The sequence below is a fragment of the Gymnodraco acuticeps genome, unplaced genomic scaffold, assembly GCF_902827175.1.
Source record: "Gymnodraco acuticeps unplaced genomic scaffold, fGymAcu1.1, whole genome shotgun sequence".
NCBI classification, from domain to species: Eukaryota; Metazoa; Chordata; class Actinopteri; order Perciformes; family Bathydraconidae; genus Gymnodraco; species Gymnodraco acuticeps.
Genome location: NW_022991704.1, coordinates 24,305 through 33,408, shown reverse-complemented (window position 1 = coordinate 33,408; position 9,104 = coordinate 24,305). Strand labels below are relative to the sequence as shown.

Here is a 9,104-nt window from a genome sequence, read left to right as displayed (position 1 = left end):
TATAGTAGAGTGTAACCTCCAGGATTGGCTTTAGTAAATTAGATATTTGTATCTAATGGGATGCGAGAAATGACTTGCAGCAGAATCAGGATTCTAAATAAAAAAAATAAAAACTGTAGACGTAACAGATGGTGTCTGTGTGTGGTGTGTGTGTGTGTGTGTGTGTGTGTGTGTGTGGTGTGTGTGTGTGTGTGTGTGTGTGTGTGTGTGTGTGTGTGTGTGTGGTGTGGTAGCTACATCAGGTGTGGGCGGCGCCTGTTTGTCACTTACTGAGGAATGAGTCCATGTTACGTCAAAGAGGAAATAAAAAGCCACCCAGCTACAAGTTCGCTCTCATTTCTGAGAGTACATACAACTGGTGAACATCTGAAGTCTGAGCTTAGGAACTAGAAACTATAAAGTCTAACTCAGGACAGATACGATTTATCTGTTCGTACTAAAAAAGAAAGTAACCAAAACTAACCGTGCGTAATTACGCGGCGTAAAAAACTAGAAGAATGATTGCCTACAACCGCTATGGAAGTGAACGCCGAAGCCAGACGGATCCTGGCCGTGTCGATAAGCAAGCTTGTACGCCTCCAGGAGCCAGAGAGGCGGGCTGAGGACTGCACCGGAGCCTCCTGCTCTCCCTGGTCATGAGGTCTGCCCGGGACATCTATCACTCCTCCCGGAGATTGAGATGCCGAGCGCCGTGCAACCAATCCCCGGAACCGATGGAGACGAGCTCCAGCAGCCCGGCGGGGGAACAGATTGTTCCGGAGCCTCAGCCGGAGCTCCAGACCTCCGAGGAACCGGAGAGCGGAGACGAAGGGTGTGAGGAGGGTGATATCACGGAGGACAAAGAGAACATGAGCCCCACCAAGCAGTCCAGGAAACGCCGGGGAAAAAGCCGCGGCGGCGCCAGACCTTCCTGCCCATTAAGAGGGCGAGGCTGGAGCCCGGGAGGAGAGGCACGCGGCTCCACATTGCCGAGGAGCGGAGTCACTGAGCGCGTTGTCTCTGAATCTAAACCGGGCGATAGCTGCCTTCTGAGAGGACAAAACAGCCTCCTATGTAATGGAGTGATTCTGAACTTAACCGAAAAAGGGGCTGGTTTGACCCCCTTTTACGCACCGAGGAGCTGAGGCGGACAACCGCCGGTCCCGGGACTGAAGGATTACCCGGGCCACAGTGCGAGCTCTCCGGCTGCTGAAGGAGCCCTGGAGAGGCAGTGGAACCAGGCCTGGTGGAGCAGGCTGGGAGAAGTTAGAGGAAGAAACTTAAAGGGTGTTTTATTCTTTGTTTCCTGGTGATTCACACTTTGGATGAGTCCAAACAAGAGACTGGTGCTGACTCAAAGTGTGTGAATCAGCACATGAGTCACAGAAGAAGAAATTAACTCATAAGACTTTAGGGGAATTTCCTGCCAAACAACTCAAACAGGAAGGACTTACACACACACACACACATAGAAACACATTCAAATGCTGCTGGTGACTTTGGTAGATCGATACTACTGCTGTGGGACTTTCCTGTGATCACGTGGTGGTTTGAGAACAACAACACGAGCTGTCTGGAGAAGAGATGTAAAGTCACTGAAATGTTAATGTGTCATATCAGACATGTGAACAATAATATTACCTCACATTCAAAGCTGCTATTTTTACCTGAATGATGAATTCATTTTCTGTAAATATTTGAAATAAACACATTCAAAGGTACTCAGTTGTCCTGCTCTGTTTATTAAGATATATATCATTATTTAATGTAAAGCATTTAAACATAATTTAATTTGTGGACCCTTTTAAAAAAAAAATACAGAATGTCAACATATAAGCTTTAAGTTAAAAGCATATTTAAATAAATGTTCCACTGTTATGAGGTAGTCATTTAAAGAGGATTAATCTTTATTTATCCATAGGGGGAAATCCAGGTTTTCACTTATATGTTTTCACACACACACACAACACACACACACACACACACACACCTACACACACACACACACACACACACACCATGTATACATCATTTCAGGGGACATTACATTGACTTACATGCATTTCCTGGAGACGTATCCTAACCTTAACCATAACCAACACATGCCTAACCCTAACCCTAACCCTAACCCTTACCCTTAACCTAACCCTAACCAGGTCTTCACCCTAAAATGAATGATTCCCCTTATGGGGACCTCCAATTTGTCCCCATAAGGGAGGCGAGTCCCAGATTTAGTTCCCCACAAGTATAGTAATGCTAGGCCACACACACACACACACACACACACACACACACACACACAACACACACACACACACACACACACACACCACACAACACACACACACACAAACACACACCACACACACACACCACACACACACACCACACACACACACACACACACACACACACACACACACACACACACACACATTTGAATACTTTATTTGGTTCCACAAATTATATTACATAAGACAGGGAATCAAATATATCGGGGCTAAGCAGGTACAAAAACACTTAGGGGAACACACCACACACACACCACACACCACACACACACACACACACACACACACACACACACACACACACACACCACACACACACAACACACACACACACACACACACACACACACACACCACGGAGCGGCGGGGGTTGTACCACTTCCTGTGGATTATGACAGAATTATGAATCATATCCTTCCTCCCCAATATGACCCGACACGTGATTCAGACAGGGAGTAAACATTTAAAAAAGTTACATAACAACAGCTGGGGCAAAAACAATAAAGAGTGTTTACACCCCGAGGGCCTCTTCATTATCATCGTCGTCATCATCAGAAGCCTCTTCCTGTCGGTAAACTACACCCTGGCACACACACATGGTGATCCTGTTATGCAGGTTTTCATCCCCATGCTTGTGTTTATTGTTTGGATCACAGTCATCATTATCTCGTCCTTACTTCTTCTTTACAGCGTATGTATGCAGAATTTGAGTGAAGAAGAGGAAGAATGAGCGGGAACATACGAGGAACAGAAACAAGGTTGAAAATGATGCTGACTAAGTGATAAAGAATTGATGAGTCATGAGGATTCATAAAGTCAAATTAAATACTTTCTGCAGTCTCCATGTCCTTAAACCTGGAAATGAGTCAGCATTTAACCACTTCCTGTTCCCTCGTCTGGAGGTCAATGGTTTTCTGAATGTGTTCTTGGTTGTTAGCCTGAAATAAGGTCTGTGGTAAACACAAGCTGAAGAGAGTTTAACGTCTATCTACCACATAATCTCAATCTCAATCTTTATTTATTTATATAGCACATTTAAAACAACCTTCAGTTGACCAAAGTGCTGTACAGGCAGTAACTACAATATTAAATAACCCAATGGGAGTACAATAATAAAACAATAATTAAAAACATAATAAAAAGCAAAATAACTAGAAACATATACAAAATAAATATATACAAAACACATACAAATATAAAAATGTAATGTTCAACTAGTATTAAAAGCCAGTGCAAAGAGGTGAGTTTTTAGCTGAGATTTAAAAAGTTCAATAGACTCAGAAGTCCGGATATGTTGCCTGGGAGGCTGTTCCACAGTCTGGGAGCTGCAACACTGAAGGCCCTGTCACCTCTGAGTACAAAATACTACAGTGAATTTAAAATCGGGGCGGTTGCTAACACGTGTCTAAATGAGACGACTAAACGTCATCATGCCCAACATTAGCAACCTTTAGCTTAGCGGTGGTGACGTGAAGTCATGTGACCGGCTGTAGTTCCTTTATAGCCCAACGTTAGCAACCTTTAGCTTAGCGGTGGTGACGTGAAGTCATGTGACCGTGCTGTAGTTCCTTTATAGCCCAACATTAGCAACCTTTAGCTTAGCGGTGGTGATGTGAAGTCATGTGACCGTGCTGTAGTTCCTTTATAGCCCAACGTTAGCAACCTTTAGCTTAGCGGTGGTGATGTGAAGTCATGTGACCGTGCTGTAGTTCCTTTATAGCCAACATTAGCCGCCTTTAGCTTAGCGGTGGTGACGTGAAGTCATGTGACCGTGCTGTAGTTCCTTTATAGCCCAGCGTTAGCAGCCTTTAGCTTAGCGGTGGTGATGTGAAGTCATGTGACCGTGCTGTAGTTCCTTTATAGCCCAGCATTAGCCGCCTTTAGCTTAGCGGTGGTGACTGTGAAGTCATGTGACCGTGCTTGTAGTTCTTTATAGCCCAACATTAGCCGCCTTTAGCTTAGCGGTGGTGATGTGAAGTCATGTGACCCGCTGCTGTAGTTCCTTTATAGCCCAACATTAGCCACCTTTAGCTTAGCGGTGGTGATGTGAAGTCATGTGACCGGCGCTGTAGTTACTTTATAGCCCAGCATTAGCCGCCTTTAGCTTAGCGGTGGTGACGTAAAGTCCTGTGACCGTGCTGTAGTTCCTTTATAGCCCAACATTAGCCTCCTTTAGCTTAGCGGTGGTAACGTGAAGTCATGTGACCGCGCTGTAGTTCCTTTATAGCCCAACATTAGATTTTTACTTTTAAAAAAATCATACGGTGGTGTTAATATGTGGAGATTATCATGCTGAACAAAATGTGTAAGTATCATAAATGTTTGTTTTACAGAGATTATTTTCTGAACTATTCTGAAACCCAATGTAAAAACCCATGTTAAGCATATAACAACATGAAGCAAAAGGTTAATTTAAAATAATTGAATGACAAGCAAGATGAAGAAGAACTGAGGAATGATGAGGATTTAATTCCCGAAAAGGTCAAATGAAATGCTTTCTTTCGTCCCCATAAAAGCACAATAGCTTTGGTATTGTGATCATCATTTCTGCCAGATATAATACTCATCAAACTCTCTAGTTTTTGTTGAACAAAGTCTGGCAAGAAATGATCAGATTGTTGTTTACACATTGTAAAAATAAATTATTGGACTTTGACTTATTGAACCTCAAATTCAAGAGAACATAAATAAAATATGAAAGATAATCAACTTGAGTTCAAACAGTTCCTAATTGGAATAATCACATTTAAAAACACATCCTCATCCTTGTGAATGAAATAACTCAAATCGAACAGAACGTCCTAATAAAAATCTTCGGATGACATCACAGCTGCTGAGCGTGTCAACAGGACGTCTCCATGGCAACAGAGCAAAGTGTACTGATAAGGCTTACAGCTGGGAAACAGTCTGACAGAAGACATTTAGTAAAAAGAAAGAGATTACATAACATAAAACATGGTTTAACTGAAGGAGAATATGCCTTTGAGGTTACAGCTCCTACATTTTGATTTAATTCAAGATTCAAAGGTTTATAGTCATAACTTATGGTGTAATTATGTAATGTATGAAACACTACAGGTTCCAACGGTGCAATTTACAACACATAAACAACACAAATAATAATAATTCATTTACTGATATGTTTCTATGGTTCTTCCTCGTTATCATTTTCAGGGCTTAACGTACCATTAATTGTATTATCATTGAATCCGCAGATTAATTTGCCAATTCATCAATTGCTCACTTTATTAACAAAATATAATGACAATATAAATATAGATCATATCGTATATATATATATATATATATATATATATATATATATATATATATATATAACAATCTAAACCTTTCAGGTAATGTCCTTACATTTCATAGTTTAAAGGTCACCTATCATGCTATTTTTAGGCAATAGCATAGGTCTCAGATATATACAAATATATAAAAACATGTCTATGAAGTGTTTTGCTCCAAATACCAAACAGATCATTCTAGCCATGCCTCATATCCCTCTATTTCACTTCCTGCTTCTAAAGTGCTGATTTGGGTATAAAGCTTTAAAGAGGAGGGGTCTGAGCTCATGCGGGACCCGGCAGCTACTGTCTAAACTAAATGCTGCCGTGATGAAACGCCATATCATGGATGATCAAGGATTCTCTCTGAAACAGTCTGGAGCTCAAAGGCTTTCTCTCTTGCCGGTTATACCACAAGGTGAGTTCCTTTTTACTTCCTGCTTCTTCACACACATGCTCTCCAGTACAGGTTAGCTCTGAGTGTTAGCGATGCTAATGTAAACACCGACCATATTACGTCCAAAACAGTCAGGCATTGTTTCTGATAGCAACGTTTCTGATTGGGCCGTGGGTCCACACTTCAGATATTACGTCATATCGGACACAAATCTGGATCAGCTCCGTTGTTCCCCCGTTTTTAGAGATTTGGGTACGGAGGAAAAGAGAGAGGGTTTTATTTTCTGACGCTGCGTGAGTTCCCTGACACACCGGGGACACATCTTTATGTATAACAGACATCAACAAGTGCATTTTGCATGATAGGTCCCCTTTCACTATAGTTTTTAATTACAGGGATGAGTCATGCAGACACAATTTTCTGGTGCAATGTTGTTTATTGCTGTCGTTTTAAGCTTGTGTCAAGAAAGACAAATATGAATTGTACAGGGAATACAAGTGAGGGTCATTCAAATAAAAATAAATGAGCTAAAATAGAAAAACTTAATTACAACAACATGAGAAAAAAACTCATGTGGAATAAGAGGCACAGTGCTGTAATACATAACACTGTCACCACAGGTTCAATAAGTTAAATAGAAAGTAATCAACAACAACACAATCATTAAAACCAGGCAAAAAGGACATTTTGCATGATAGGTCCCCTTTAACATTAGTTGCTCTGGTCTCACTAATTAAGTACATTTGATCCATATAGCCCAATATCACAACCCAAAATGTGTCCAAAGTAAATCTGTACAGATAACCATTGCGACTCCTCAGAGAGGTGATTCATCTACTTACATTACTTTAATTGTTTCATTGGTACAAGTTAATGCTAATGAAGAGAGGTATTATCACACCATTACCATTTATTTCTTTGTTGATTAGTGGACCAATTCATTTCCCAATCAATCAGTATAATGAATCAATCAAACACTGGGAACAGTGCCAGACCAGCTGGGTAAACAGTGCGTCCTAGCCATACTTGCCAACCCTCCCGATTTTCGCGGGAGACTCCCGATTTCATAGCCCTCTCCCGGTTTCCTCCCGGGGTCATATTTCTCCCGATTTCTGACAAAATCAGATTTACTCAGGACTGTTTCCACTCGGACTTTAATACAGCTACACCATTGTTTGGTTTTCATGGTAGCACGTCTCTTTAGTAGCGCGCGCAACTGAAAGTCTGAGAGGGTGAGGCAGATAGTCACAGAAAACAGAACAAGAATCGACAACTCTGCCCACTCCTTTCCTGCCCACACATATGCTCCATCAAGGACGGTGCTACAGGCCGCAAGACAGTGCACTTACAACTACAATAAGCATGTTAATGTTAATCCCCCCCCCCCCCCCCCCCCCCACACGGTGGTTTTGGAAATGCTCCCGATTTCTGAGGTCTCAAGGTTGGCAGGACTCCTAGCTATCATTGATTAAGGAGTTTGATGGCTTGTGGGACGAAAGACAGCCGAGATCTGTTCTTTTTGAACAGAGGGGCACGATATCTCCGCCCGGATGGCAACAGTTCAAAATAGGAGGCGAGAGGGTGCCTCAGGTCATTCGCAATATTGTGTGCCATTTTTAAAACTCTGTCCTTGTATAAGCTTTCTATATTAGCAAATGAGATTCCTGACAATTTACTGGACAATGTTATTTGTTACTTTCAATAAAAGCATAATAAAACATCTTAACCATTCTGTTGGCGACATTACAAGACAATCATTTACGTAAAAATGTTAATCCCATAATATCCACACGGCATATGAATGTCCACATAAACCCCACGATGACTTTTATCACAGTGACCCTGATCTGCCAGGATTATCGTTAAAAAAAATCTGGGTCATACGTGGGCTTTCATTTTAAAATATACATATTATGTAAATCTTCGTTAAGCAGTGATAATTATTCAGTCTGTTACACTGTTTGTGATTTTGTAAAACGAGGACTTAAATCACGCATTGTCCTGCAGAAAAGCTCCGTAATTGCTTTTACTAACAAAGACAATGCCACTTATTTAAGCAAATGAGGGACATTACGTATGAATGAGATTCAAGGAGGGACAGCAGGAATGAGGAAGAGGAGAGAGGAAAGAGTTTGTGACGAATCAATGGCTTCCGATAGAAAAATATGTGTTTTTTCGCAATTAAAAAGGATGTACGGTAAGAGAGTAAAGGACTTTTGAGGAGGGGTTTGAGACAAAAGGGTTTTCTGTGTTAGAAACAGGAAACTGGATGAGAACAAAGTCAGTGTTTCCCCCTCAAAACAGTCATAATAACTCAATTGTAAGTTTTATTTGTCATATGTCATTAATCAGCCTTGTCTTCCATTGCTAAGCATTTAGTATTTTTAGCGTTTACAATGGCAGATATTTCTCTTTCATTCAGTCATCGTAGAGTCATCAGTATTCATCATCATCCCTCTCACATTTGGATCATTTTCTCTCATACCTTAAAGGTCCCATGTCATGCTTTTCTGGTTAGTACCCGTCCCCTTGTTGTTATGAAGGGTTTTCTAAACGGTCTGCAGAGTCAAAACCCTCAAAGTACACCCTGTAGCGAGTAAAACTCTAACACAGAGAAGACCTGTCTGTGCTGCCCCAGAACGCCTCGTTGGGGATTTCTCTTTTTCTTCCTGGGTACAGTGACGTGCCCATACCCAAATGGACCCATTGGTCCAAATGGACCAATCCATGGAGCCGTTACGTTAAGTCCGTGGATTGGTCCAAATGGACCAATCGTGGGACTTCCTCACAAACACACACTCAATCTTTTCTCAGCTGCAGCTCTGCCGATTTCTCCTCCGTGAGACGGCGGGACGCGGCAAAGCTGTGAGTCGGTGTGTTAGCACACACACAAACTCCCAGCCAGGCTGCGAGTGTGTGTGTGTGTGTTCGGGCTGGGTTTAGCTGTGTCTCGCTGTCTCGCAGACGGCCACTGGGCTCACAGGGAGGGGGGGGGGGGGGGGGGGGGGGGGCAGGAGCTCCAACAAGCCGTGTAGGACAGAGAGTGAATCCACAGACTATACAGAAATGCTGTGAGAAACCAATGTGAGTTTGGAACATTGAACAATATAAATCTATTCTAGTAGACCTCAACAATGGAATTAT

General features: G+C 42.1%; 1 pseudogene; it reads left to right on the top strand.

Moving 5' to 3' along the window:
- The first annotated feature begins 513 nt into the window (after nt 1–513).
- On the top strand, nt 514–1,032 carry LOC117534586 (annotated as a pseudogene).
- The last annotated feature ends 8,072 nt before the right edge of the window (nt 1,033–9,104 follow it).